Below are 14596 nucleotides of genomic sequence, written 5' to 3'. Positions count from 1 at the left end.
GGTAGGAACATAAATATAAATAGAAATTTGGTAGGTTATAATGAATTGGTCATTCATTAGTTTGAAAAATAAACTTTTTTTGGGGAAAAAAGATAGTTGTTTAAAGATTGTGCAGCATCAAAAATCAGAAAAAAGATATATTAGATGCTAGGCCTCTGCTCAAAAGCAACCGACTAAGACTGATGAGATATGTGTGTGTGCTGAGAAAAACCACATCTATCATAGTTAAACAGAACACAATCTTCTTGGTGCTGTGTACAATGTTTTTGTGATTCTGCTTGCTTCACTCAGCATCAGTTAATGTAAATCTTTCCAGGTTTTTTGAAATCAGCTTGTTCATCATTTTTTATAGAACAATAATATTCCATTAGTTTCATATGTCAGAACTTATGCATAATTTATTCAACAATTCCCCAATTGATAGATATCTACTAATTTTCCACAATTCTTTGCCACCACAAAAAGACACATATGCTTTTTTACGCATATGTGTTCTTTTCTCTCATTTATGAATTCTTTGGGATATAGACCCAGTAGTGGCACTGCTGGATCAAAGGATATGCACAGTTTTAAAATCCTTTGGACATAGCTCCATAGTTGCACTACAAAATGGTTGGATCAGTTCACAACTCCAACAATACATTTATGTTCCAATTTTCTCATATTTCCTCAAACATTTATCATTATATTTTCCTGTCATTTGAGCCAATCTGAGAGGTATGAGGTGGTTCCTCAGAATTGTTTTAATTTTTTCTCTAATCAATAGTTATTTAGAGCATTTTTTTTAATTTTGAAAAAAATTTCTTTACAACATTATCCCTTGCACTCACTTCTGTTCCGACTTTTTCCCTCCCTCCCTCCACCCCCTACCCAAGATGGCAAGCAGTCCTATACATGTTAAATATGTCACAGTATATCCTAGATACAATATATGTGTACAGAATCGAACAGTTCTCTTGTTGCACAGAAGAACTGGATTCAGAAGGTAAAAATAACTCGGGAAGAAAAACAAAAATGCAAACAGTTTACATTCATTTCCCAGTGTTCTTTCTTTGGGTGTAGCTGCTTCTGTCCATCCTTGATCAATTGAAACTGAGTTCGATTTTCTCTTTGTCGAAGAGATCCACTTCCGTCAGAAGACATCCTCATACAGTATCGTTGTTGAGGTATATAATGATCTCCTGATTCTGCTCATTTCACTTAGCATCAGTTCATGTAAGTCTCTCCAAACCTCTCTGTATTCATCCTGCTGTTCATTTTTTACAGAACAATAATATTCCATAACATTCATATACCACAATTTACCCAACCATTTTCCAATTGATGGGCGTCCATTCATTTTCCTGTTAATTTAGAGCATTTTTATATGACTCTAATGGTCTTACCTTTAGTCAAACTAAAAGTTGTCTGTTTATATCCTTTGACCATTTATCAATTGGGGAGTGACTTATATTCTTATAAATTTGACTCAGTTCTCTCTACGTATTTTAGAAATGAAGCCTTTATCAGAAACACTGAAGGTAATTTTTTCTCAAAATTTCTATTTCCCTTCTAATCCTGATTGTGTTGCTTTGGTTTGGGTGAAACATTTTTAATTTAATGTAATCAAAATGATCCATTTTGCATTTCATAACATTCTCTAGTTCTTCTTTGGCCATAAATTCCTACCTTCTCCAAAGATCTTTGCTCTTCTAATTTGCATACAGTATCATCTTTTGCACCTAAATTATATGCCTGTTTTGATCTTATTTTGGGAAAGGGTGTGAGATTTAGGTCAGTGTCAAATTTGTGAAACTATCTGATCTAGATGAGTCAAAAAACCAACAAAGATGAAGGATTTGAAATTTTCCCCAACCCTCACAGCCTCTCAAACCTCTCCAAAACAAGAATTAAACACAAAAGAAGGAAAATTCATCTTTCATCATGGTCTAGTATACTAAGAACCTTAACAAGGATACAATTTAACTAACTAGCAGCAGAGAAGGCTAATTCTTAACCCATAACACAATTGATTATTGAAAACTCCCACTCTCATTGCTCACTATGCTTAGGGAAGGAGCCCAGCACTCTCATGGAGCCAGTTCATTCTTGTCCAAAGTCATGTAGGGCAGACCAATATTAAAGCTGATGAAATATGAATTGCTCAGCATGGGAGGAAGATGGAATAGCTTTGAGGTCCAGTCCCTATAGAAATCACCATAAAAGAGTGGAGTTAGAAAATGAGCATTTAAAGTTTAAAAAAAAAAAAAAAGACAAACATTACCAAGGCTCTCAGGGGGAAGAAAATTTAATTAAAGACTTTGAATGTAAGCAGAGAAACAAAGAGGAAAGATATTAATAAAAGAAGGGTCTATGGCTTCCAAATCAGCTAAAAGGGTTCAGAAATTTATATAAACATTCTAAGGTAAATTAGAACAAATCAGAACAAATAGGCAAAAGAACCTGTTGACTCCTAACAGAGTATAAAATAGTTTTATGTTCCTGAATGGTTTTAAAGAAAAATAAGAATTTTAAAAGCAGAATTTGACATGTACATCAGAAGTAGTTGACAGAATAGAAATCTTGAATCCATGGTGATGTCTGATCAAAGAAAGAAAAGAGAGACTAAGTGAAATGGTAATGAAAATACACAGAAATTAAGGAGAATCTGGAAGAAGAGAAAGAAAAAGTAATAACATTAGAATGTAACATGATTTCTATACAAACAAAACATATCAATCACAAAGACAGGCTGCATAGAGAAAGCTTCAGGATGATGGGTCTCCCAGAAGAATTTAATGAAACACCTTAATGGAATAAATAATAACAATAAACTCTCAAGAATTTCTGAACACAAAAATAAAATGTCAGTAGAAAAATCCACCAACCAAGAGTAATAACAACAAAACAACTACATAAAGAGTATTAAATGATTAAATGATTAAATGATTTCTTCCTAAAAATTCACAGAGATCAAAATGAAAGTAAAAATCAAATAAAAGGGACAGTTAAGAAACAGCCAAAAAAATGAATCCTCCAAATCTAACAACATTTCTAAATAATAATAATAAAATCTAAAAGGCAGTCTTAAAGGAAATCCCATTCCAAATAATAGTAAAATGCATAAAATATCTGTGGATCAAGTTACCAAAACATAAAAAATACTTGTATAGATTCAGGGAAGAGGTGTGTTTTTAAAGAAATAAAGACTGACATATTGCTGGAAAAAATTCAGTGCTCATGGCTGAGTTATGCCAACATAGTTTAAATAACAATACTATCAAATTTAATTTACAGTTTTAATATTATAACAATCAAATTATTAAAGGGATATTTTGATAACTGGATACATTACAAAATACATAAAATTCATTTGTAAAAGTAAAATATCTAAAATATGAAAGAAAATAGTGAAAATAAGTAGGGATAAAAGGGAAATAGAACTTCAAGATCCCAAATGTGTTATAAAATAGCAGACACCAAAACCCTCAGGTATTGGTTAAAAAATAGATAGATCAGTCAAAGACTCCAGATAAGGGATAATCAGAAACAATGGAAGAGGAAAAATAAAAAGGGAAATATAAATTACTTAGAAAGAACTCCCTATTTTATTTTTTTAAAGTGTTAGTCTGGCAAACAGTAGACTTAGATCAACACTTTATACCATATTTTATAATACATTCTAAATAGATATTTGATCTTAATATTAAAGCTGATATTATATTAAAAAAAAAAGCAAGAAGAGAAGCAGATCCTATCTTTCCATAGCTCTGGATAGGAAATATAATGCTATATTTAAATAAATAAATAAATTCTATATTTAATGCTATTAAATAGGAAAAGAGAAAATTACGAAAGATAAAATGGCTAACTTTGACTATATAAAATTCAAAGCTTCTGAACAAACAAAATTGATGAGCCTTGGAAAAAAAGAGGAGTCAAATGGGGGGGGGAAATCTTTATAACAGTTCTCTGACAATGGTTTGGTTTCCAAAATATATAAGCAACTAAAAAAGGAGTTCATGCTAGAAACCTGCTTGAATGACTCAAGATCTCTATTGAAATCAATCTCAATGTAATTTAGCTGACATTTTTCAAGGTCCTAGAATGTGGGGAATATTTCGTCTCAGAAATGCATCACTATGAAGAGATGAAAAATCTGTAGTGAGCAGCACATGGGCCATGAGAGTATCATTTTAGAAATGAATAGTTTTTAATGATTAAAAAGGGAATAAATATAGTTTTGACTTTTACCACTCACAGTCAATAATAAAATTGTTTAGGGAGGCATTTATGTTTCTCTGCATCCTGAAATCCTGACATATGGAACACTAGCAGGAATTAAACATGAAGAATCTAAATAAAGGCTGGAAAGTTGGTCAGGTAAGCAGGTGACAAGACTATATAATCAAGGCAGGGGCCAAGCTAGTTACTGGTTGGTTAAATGAGTGTGGGAAGAGTTTTTTCAGGTAGAATCTCCTTACAAGAGAAGAGTAAGTCATAGACAAGAAAGGAAAGCAGGGCAAGTAGGCTTGGAAGGTAGCTGTACAATATATTTTGAGATTACTTCCAGAGGAGTGGGTTTGCATGGTCAGAAGCTTACTGCCAAGGCTTCTTTCTTGGTGCAGAACTTGCTGGACAGTCTTCTCTCTCCTTCCTAAAACCCAATCCCCAATCCAAGCCAAAGGATTGTCTTAATTAAAGTTTTTTATTTTCAAAATATATGCATGTATAATTTTTGACACTCTCCCCTACAAAACTCTGTGTTCTCATTCCCCCCTTCCACTACCTTCTCTCCCAATAAGTAAATGATCCATTATATATTAAACATGTGCAATTCCTCTCTACATATTTTCACAAATATCATACTGAACAAGAAATATCAAATCCAAAAGGAAAAAAAATGAGAAAGAAAACAAAATGCAAGCAAACAACAACAAAAAGGTGAAAATATTATACTGTGATCCACACTCAGTTCCCACTGTCCTTTCTCTGGGTACAGATGGTTCTTTACCTCACAAGTTTATTGGAACTGCCCTGAATCATCTCATTGTTGAAAAGAGCCATGTCTATCACAATTGTTTATCATATTTTTTGTTGCCATGTATGATGATCTCCTGGTTCTGCTCATTTCACTTACCATCAGTTCATGTCTCTCCAGCCTTCTCAGAAATCATCCTTCTGATCATTTAGGTTGTCATGCAATAACGTCTTCTGGAGGAATGATTTCTTCTGTTTTAGCCTAAGACTCCTGTCTTCTTCCCCCCAGTTTATTTCAGGAAGACCTGCTACGTCCTCAAGGGGAGAAACTGTTCCTGTAATTTGCCAGATTTCTTGTAGTCCCCACGGGTAGGCTTGTTACATTCATTCCCAGAAGGCAGGGTGCCAGTAGCAGGGCATTTGCCCTGACAATATTCTTTGTTTAGTGAAATCAACAACAGAATTTAATTTCCTGGTGAAGGTTGTGCGGAGATTTTTGTAACAAGGTTACTGGGCTAGGAGATCAGGGGAATGCCTTTGAAATGATTAATTTGGATTTTCCATAGGCAGAGGTTCAGACAAATGAGCAGTCAGGAGTTCTGGCAGTAAGAGGTGAGGACCCAGCCATAGAGATTACCTTTCTAGTCCCCGACAGGACTAGGGGAAATAATGTTGGACCTCACTTGTACAGGCCTGTTCCAGGCGAAAGGAGCAGGGATTTGGTGTCGCTGACGCACTTTCTTTTCTATCACTAAAACCAAGATATAACCAATACCAGCTGGCAGTTGGTGCAGGTGGAATCCCTCCTCTCCTTTAGCTTGATTGTTTTATCTATTACATATGATTTAAATAGTTTTATCAATCCTCTACCTACTCCCACCCAAGTATAACTTTATGAAAAGACTCCTTCTCCATTCTTTCATCCTCAGGTCTATGTGGCTAGGGCTAGGATGATGGTAGGGTTCAATCAGCAGTTATTACGGGCACCAAGAAAAGAATCTTTTATAAGAAGATGTAACTAACTGAAATGGTAGAAGTCTCAAGGAAATTTTACAGGACTGACAGAATTGTTTTTATTCTTTTATTTTATTCTTAAAAATAATTTATGAAAAAAATTGTTGCAATATAGTATTTAAGAATCCCCATCAGTGTTTTCTATTTTTGTAGTCAGTCAGAGAACACAACTAATTCAGAACTAGGTATTTAAAGAAATAGCAGTTTAAAGAAAAATGACAGTAGAACATATACAAATGAAGCATATGCTCTCTCTATATAAACGAAGCATATGCTGTCTCAAGGATAAAATACTGAGCATTCACATGGATCATACATGAGCTTGTGGATGAACCACAATTGCTGATGCCTTTTGGTGATGTAATTGAGTTGTTCCTGATTGGTCTGCTCTTTGCTCACTGGGCTTGATCTTCACTGAGCACATCCTACTTATCTCAATGAGCCTGTTCCATACTGAGTGTACGACTCCTGCTCTTTCCTGGGTGTGGTATCTTTGCTATGTGCTCTATTAAGCTCCATTAGGCTCAGGATCTTTTTTCTAGCCAGCAAACCTGTCAGTATTCTGTTGTAATAATCCAGACATGAGAAGATAAGGGCCTGTGCTAGGGTAGTACCAGTATCAGAGGAGAGAACAGGGTGAATTGAGAGATGTTACAAATGTGAAACGGATAGACTTTGGCGTCACGCTAGATATGGGAATGAGAGAAAAATTAAGAATAAAACCTATGTTGCAAGACTAGGAGATTGAGAGGATACTCTCAACAGTAATAAGAAAGATTGGAAGGGAGAAGGATTGGAAGGCAGGGAAGGGGGATGGTAATGAGTTTAGTTTTTCATATTGTGTTTAAGATGTCTATAGGACATCCAGTTCAAGATGTCTAACCCATAGTCTGGAAGTCTTGAAGAGATGATGGGACTAGATTAGTAATTTTTGAGAATAATCAGTGTATAAATGATCATAGAATCCATGGTGTCTGGTAAAATCACCAGGTGAAATAGTATAGAAGGAGAAGAAAAATGGGCTCAGACTCAAGTCCTGTCACTCTCTTCAACAATGAGATGATTCAAACCAATTCCAATTATTCAGTGATGAAGAGAGCCATCTACACCGTGGGAGCTGAGTGTGGACCACAACATAGCATTCTCATTCTTTCTGTTGTTGTTTGCTTGCATTTTGTTTTCTTACCCAGTTTTTTTCCCCTTCTTGATATGATTTTTCTTGTGCAGAAAGGTCACTGTATAAATATCTATACATATATTGGATTTAACATACATTTTAACATATTTAACATGTATTGGACTAACTGCCACCTAGGGAAGGGGGTGGGAGGAAGGAGGGGATAATTTAGAACAAAAGGCTTTGCAAGGGTCAATGTTGAAAAATTACCCATGCATATGTTTTGTAAATAAAAAGCTTAAAAAAAAAAAGAAATCCTAAAAAAAAAAATAATAAAAGACTCAAGTCCTGTGTGATTCCTATGGTTAGTGGGTGTGAAACAAATGAAACTGAGGAGTGCTTAGGTAGAAAAACCAGGAGAGAGTGGTATCCTGGTTACTTGGAGAGTAGAGATTATCAAGGAGTAGAGAGTGATCAGCTATGCGAGTGGCAATAGAGAGATCATGAAGAATGAGGATTGAGAAAATACAAAAAATAACTCACACTCTGGAGAAGCATAAAGAGGTAATTAGGAATGTGATATCATAAGGGACTTAATAAGATTTATCTGTTTACATTCCTACATGGGAAGGTAATACTTGTAACTCATTAGAACATTCACATTATTATAACAGTTAGAAGGAATATATATAAATAGAGGGCATGATGTGAGTTGAATATGAAGGGATAATATCTTTTTTTAAAAATGATGAAATTAAAGGTTGAGAGAGGAATGTACTGGGAGAAAGGGAAAGAGAGAAATGGAATGGTGCAAATCATTTGCCATTAAAAAAAGAGGCAAAGTTCCAATGATTTTTTGATAATGAGAGAGCCATCTACACCCAGGGAGAGAACTGTGGGAACTGAGTGAGGATCATAACATAGCATTTTCACTTCTTTCGTTCTTGTTTCTTGAATTTTATTTTCTTTCTCATTTTTCTTCCTTTTTAGTCAGATTTGTCTTGTGTAGCAAGATAATTGTATAAATATGTATGCCTATAATCTATCTATCTATCTATATATATATATATGTTTTTAACATGTTTAGCATATTTTGGCTTTCTTACTATCAAAGGGAGGGATTGGGGGAAAGGGTAAATTGGAACACAGGGTCTTGAATGGGTCAAGTTGAAAAATTGTCCTTGCATATGTTTTGAAAATAAAAAAGCTTCAATAAAAAAAATTTAAGAGTCAAGAAAAAGCTTTTACAGTGGAGGAGAAGAGGGGAAGTAAATGAACTTTACTCTCATCAGAATTTGCTCAAATAGGAAATAACATACACATTAAATAGGGGTATAGAACTTTATCTTACCCTGCAGGAAATTAGGAGGGGAATGGATATGGGAAGGAGGAGAGGGTGATAAAAGAGAAGACATATTGAGGAGTAGCAAAACACTTGAGGAGTGCCTGGGTGAAAGGAGAGAATAAATGGAGGGAAATACAATTAGCAATAGTAATTATAAAAAAAATTTTCAAAGCAAGTTTCTCTGATATGGGCTCATTTCTCAAACATAGAGAGAACTAAGTTATATTTATAAAAAAAATAGAGCCATGCCCCAATTGGTAAATGATCAAAAAATATGATCTGTGGGGCAGCTAGTTGGTGCAGTGGATAGAGCACCAACCCTGAAATCAGGAAGACTTGAGTTCAAATCTGGCCTCAGACACTTAACACTTCCTAGCTGTATGACCCTGGGCAAGTCACAACCCCAATTGTTTCAGAAAAAAATAAAGATATGATCTGTGCCCAAAGGGCTGCAAATTCATGCATATCCTTTGACTTAATAACACTACTAGGTGCATGAATACCAAAAGAGATTCACGAAAATAAAAAAGGGGGAAATGATCTATATATACAAAGAAATATTCATAGCACCTCTCTTCTCAGGACAAAAATCATAAGTTGAGCGGTTGCTCATAAATTAGAGAATGGTTCAATAAATGGTGGTATGTGTTTGTTATGGAATATCATTGCTCTCTGAGAAATGATGAGCAGGATGCTCTCAGGGAAAAAAAAAGCAAAAACAAAAACCTGGAAAGTCCTCCATGAACAAAGTGAAATATACTGTATTCTCAGTAGTACAATCATCCACAACTACTTTGAAGGACTTTTGATGAAAAATCCTTTCTCTACCCCCAGAGAAGGAACTGATTGTGTTTGAATACAGATTGAAGCATTTCTATTTCTCTTTCTCTCTCTCTCTCTCTCTCTCTCTCTCTCTCTCTCTCTCTCTCTCTCTGTCTCTCTCTCTCTCTCTCTCTCTAACTTAATTTTTGTGGAGGGTTTTTATTTTCATAAGGGCAGGAGTCACTTGACTTTTATGGAAATGTTTTGCATGGCTTCCCATGTGTTTTCTTAATTGTGGGTGTAGATAAGGGAGAGAAACCTAGAGCTAAAATCTTAGAAACAAATGTTAAAAAAAACAATAATAATATTACTGGGGAGTATATTAAATAAACAAATGAAACCCACACCATTCTGATACTACACCCAATTGAATCTGGGTCTATTTCTACTTAGTTGTTAACATATCTTTCCCACTAGATTGTGTGCTCTTTAAGGGCAGGGACTGTCACTTGTTTTACTTTGTATTCTGAAACATAGTTGCTTAATAAAAGTTCATCCCATTGATCAAAAAAAAAAAAAAAAAAAAAAAAAGCCCAGCCTTCAATGAGCTCACAATCTAATGGATTTTTGTCTTAATTTATATTTGGCAGGATATAAACTGAAGCCCTATGTACTTGTGGTCTGCTGTGTGCTCAGAACTCTTCCCGATTAGAAAAGTTCTGTCTCAATAGAGAAAGGGAAATAACCCCCCCTCCTTGGTAGGAAGTCCAAGGGAGAAACGCATCCCAAACCAGGCAGGACCCAAAAGATAAAGAAGTGAAGCTTTTTAATAATTTTCATAACCATTAGGAGCATTGTAAGAAGATGACAGAGTAGATCAGAAATTTCCAGTCCTCAAACTAAGGCCTGCTGGGAAGATGCAGCAGCTGAGGATGGCTATCCCCCTTCACCCAGGGCTATAAAGTTTCTTTATTTAAAGGCCCACAAAACAAAGGTTTTGTTTTACTATAGTCCGGCCCTCCAACAGTCTGAGGGACAGTGAACTGGCCCCCTATTTTAAAAGTTTGAGGACCTCTGCAGAGGGGTCTCTAGAGTCTAGAGATAGGTTTAGCTAGAATGAAGTGTAATCACCTCCAGGCCCACTCCATTGAATCAAACAGCAGGCCCTTGAAGCAATTCAGGGGGAAAGCAGATTTGGACTCAAAAAATTTCACTCCAACTTTCACTTCAAGGCCTCAAGAAATTTCACCTTATGAACTTTTACCTCATATACATCTGCTGTGATAGACAGCAGATGGCTGAGTAGGGGACGATTGTACCCTGCTGTGCTGCCCCATTTCTAGTTGCTGATCCTGGTGGTACTGACCAGACCTGCTGCAATTATGGATGTGTTGGGGGAGGGGGTGGAGAGAAGCAAGCACCCAGTGAGTGAGGCACCCCTATTGTAGAGAACAAAACATTTTCAGGACAATAGTAAGAAGAACTTAAGGCCTGGGGCAACGTTACCCACTACTCAGAATTAAAACCTGATTATAATTTTCAGGATACAAAACCACCCCTCTCTTCTCTCTCTCTCTCTCTCTCTCTCTCTCTCTCTCCTCTCTCTCTCTCTCTCTCTCTCTGTCTCTCTCTCTCTCTCTCTCTAACTTAATTTTTGTGGAGGGTTTTTATTTTCATAAGGGCAGGAGTCACTTGACTTTTATGGAAATGTTTTGCATGGCTTCCCATGTGTTTTCTTAATTGTGGGTGTAGATAAGGGAGAGAAACCTAGAGCTAAAATCTTAGAAACAAATGTTAAAAAAAACAATAATAATATTACTGGGGAGTATATTAAATAAACAAATGAAACCCACACCATTCTGATACTACACCCAATTGAATCTGGGTCTATTTCTACTTAGTTGTTAACATATCTTTCCCACTAGATTGTGTGCTCTTTAAGGGCAGGGACTGTCACTTGTTTTACTTTGTATTCTGAAACATAGTTGCTTAATAAAAGTTCATCCCATTGATCAAAAAAAAAAAAAAAAAAAAAAAAGCCCAGCCTTCAATGAGCTCACAATCTAATGGATTTTTGTCTTAATTTATATTTGGCAGGATATAAACTGAAGCCCTATGTACTTGTGGTCTGCTGTGTGCTCAGAACTCTTCCCGATTAGAAAAGTTCTGTCTCAATAGAGAAAGGGAAATAACCCCCCCTCCTTGGTAGGAAGTCCAAGGGAGAAACGCATCCCAAACCAGGCAGGACCCAAAAGATAAAGAAGTGAAGCTTTTTAATAATTTTCATAACCATTAGGAGCATTGTAAGAAGATGACAGAGTAGATCAGAAATTTCCAGTCCTCAAACTAAGGCCTGCTGGAAGATGCAGCAGCTGAGGATGGCTATCCCCCTTCACCCAGGGCTATAAAGTTTCTTTATTTAAAGGCCCACAAAACAAAGGTTTTGTTTTACTATAGTCCGGCCCTCCAACAGTCTGAGGGACAGTGAACTGGCCCCCTATTTTAAAAGTTTGAGGACCTCTGCAGAGGGGTCTCTAGAGTCTAGAGATAGGTTTAGCTAGAATGAAGTGTAATCACCTCCAGGCCCACTCCATTGAATCAAACAGCAGGCCCTTGAAGCAATTCAGGGGGAAAGCAGATTTGGACTCAAAAAATTTCACTCCAACTTTCACTTCAAGGCCTCAAGAAATTTCACCTTATGAACTTTTACCTCATATACATCTGCTGTGATAGACAGCAGATGGCTGAGTAGGGGACGATTGTACCCTGCTGTGCTGCCCCATTTCTAGTTGCTGATCCTGGTGGTACTGACCAGACCTGCTGCAATTATGGATGTGTTGGGGGAGGGGGTGGAGAGAAGCAAGCACCCAGTGAGTGAGGCACCCCTATTGTAGAGAACAAAACATTTTCAGGACAATAGTAAGAAGAACTTAAGGCCTGGGGCAACGTTACCCACTACTCAGAATTAAAACCTGATTATAATTTTCAGGATACAAAACCACCCCTCTCTTCTCTCTCTCTCTCTCTCTCTCTCTCTCTCTCTCTCTCTCTCTCTCTCTCTCTCTCTCTTCCCCCTTCCTCCATCTTTCTTTTCTTTCTTTCTTTTTTTTTTTAAACTATTAGGAGACATCCTGTTATCCAGGGCTAAAGCCAGCAAACAAGCAGTTTGGTTTGACATAACAACAATCCTCTGCTTCTGAATGGAAGCTTCAGCATCTAATCACTGAACTCGTGGTTCCTAAACTCAGGCAAGCACCAGCAAGCCTAGACTTGAATCCCTGCTATGAATGGACTTTTTGTCACCAAGCAACCTTGCCTTATGTTGCTGTTAATGGCTCACCACTATTATTATACCACACTGTTTGATCCTTCATCTACAAATATGTAAATTAGGGGTAAACTTTACTGCCTTGGTCTCCTACTAGAAGAAATTCTGACACTTGTCTAATTTCCCTCTCCCAATAGAAAAAGTAAACTTTTTGTTTGTAATTTGTATGAGCATTTTGATATTTTTGGGGTTAAGAGCAATTACAAAACCTCTGTTACTGTTTGGTCATTTGTTACCAGAGTTGACATAATAATAAACTGCTAAAAATAAAAGAAAAGAAAACAAAATAAAAATAAAAGTGAATAAGTAAAGGAAAAAGGACCTGACTATAGATAGCTACTATGGTGTAAAAGAAGATCTGGGTTCATATTCAGAGGAAGATAGTGAAGTTTAAAGAAAGCCATTCCTACCTCAGAGAATCATTAAATGGTCACAAATCTCAAGAGAGTACTTGGAAGAACTTAAAAAGGAAATTTAAAATCTAATAAAAGAGACTGAGCAAAAATTAGGGGGGGAATAAAAGCAATCCTAGAAAATTATGAAAAGAAAGTAAACTAATTGGAAAAAGAGGTCAAAATTTTTAAGAAATTTCTTGAAAACTAGAATTGGGTAAAAAGAATGGATGAATGCTATAAGACACCAAGAAATAATTAAAACTAGACAAAGTAGAAAAGAATCTGAAACATTTCATTAGAAAAACAATTGATCTAAAGAAACAGTTCAAGGAGAGACAATAGAATTGTTGGATTACATGTAAGTTATAATCAAAAAGAGAATCTTTGTATGATATTACAAGAAATTATTAAGGAAAATTTCCCTGAAATTCTAGCACAAGAAAGTAAAGTAGAAATAGAAAAAAAAAATCTACCATTCATTGTCTAAGATATCCCAGACACTAACACATTGTTGGTGGAATTGTGAACAAAGTCAACCATTCTAGAGAGCAATTTGGAACTATGTGCAAAAGGTTATCAAACTGAGGATGCCCTTTGATCCAGCAGTGTTTCTACTGGGCTTTATATCCCAAAGAGATTTTAAAGAAGGGAATGAGACCTGAATGTGCAAGAATGTTTGTGACAGCCCTTTTTGTAGTGGCAAGAAACTGGAAAATGAGTGGATGCCCATCAATTGGAGAATGGCTGAAAAAGTTATGGTATATGAATATTATGGAATATTGTTCTATAAGAAATGCTCAGCAGGATGCTTCAGAAAGGTCTGGAGAGACTTATATGAACTGATGCTAAATGAAGTCAATAGAACCAGGATTTCATTGTACAATGGCAAGATTATACAATGGTCAATTCTGATGGACATGGTTCTTCTCAACAATGAGCTGATTCAGGCCAGTTCCAATGATCTTGTGAAGATGAGAGCCCTCTACCTCCAGAGAGATAGGACTATAGGCTAAGGGTGGATCACAGCACAGCGTTTTCACTTTTTTTGTTGTTGTTTGCTTGCATTTTGTTTTCTTTTTAATTTTTTTCCTTTTTGATCTGATTTTTCTTATGATGCAAGATAATTGTATAAATATGTATACATATATTGGATTTAACTTTTTTTTAATCATGTTTAACATATATTGGATTACTTGTCATCTGGGGAGAGGGTTGTGGGAAGAATGGGAAAATTTGGAACACAAAGCTTTGCAAGAGTCAATGTTGAAAAATTATCCATTCATATGTTATGAAAATAAAAAGTTTTAATTAAGAGAGAGAGAGAGAGAGAGAGAGAGAGAGAGAGAGAGAGAGAGAGAGAGAGAGAGAGAGAGAGAGAGAGATGGGAGGACTGGGGGGCAGCAGGGAAGAGGGGATTTTAGAATGGTGTATTGCTTAAGATTGAGTAAAAATAAGATGAAGGAAATTCACAAATAGCAATTCACTTTGAAAGGGAGTGAAATGAATTATTCTATAAAATGAAATGTAATCCGATTTATGGATAGGTGAAAAAATAAACAAGAGATAGAGAACAGAGCCAAGTATAAAATGGATAATTTAATTTATATCAAATTAAAAAGTGTTTGTAGAAATAGAACAAGTGAAACCAAGAGAAGAAAAGCAAAAAATTGAGGGAA

Source organism: Antechinus flavipes, chromosome 1 (assembly GCF_016432865.1).
Source record: "Antechinus flavipes isolate AdamAnt ecotype Samford, QLD, Australia chromosome 1, AdamAnt_v2, whole genome shotgun sequence".
NCBI lineage: Eukaryota > Metazoa > Chordata > Mammalia > Dasyuromorphia > Dasyuridae > Antechinus > Antechinus flavipes.
Note: the sequence above shows the minus strand (reverse complement) of the source record.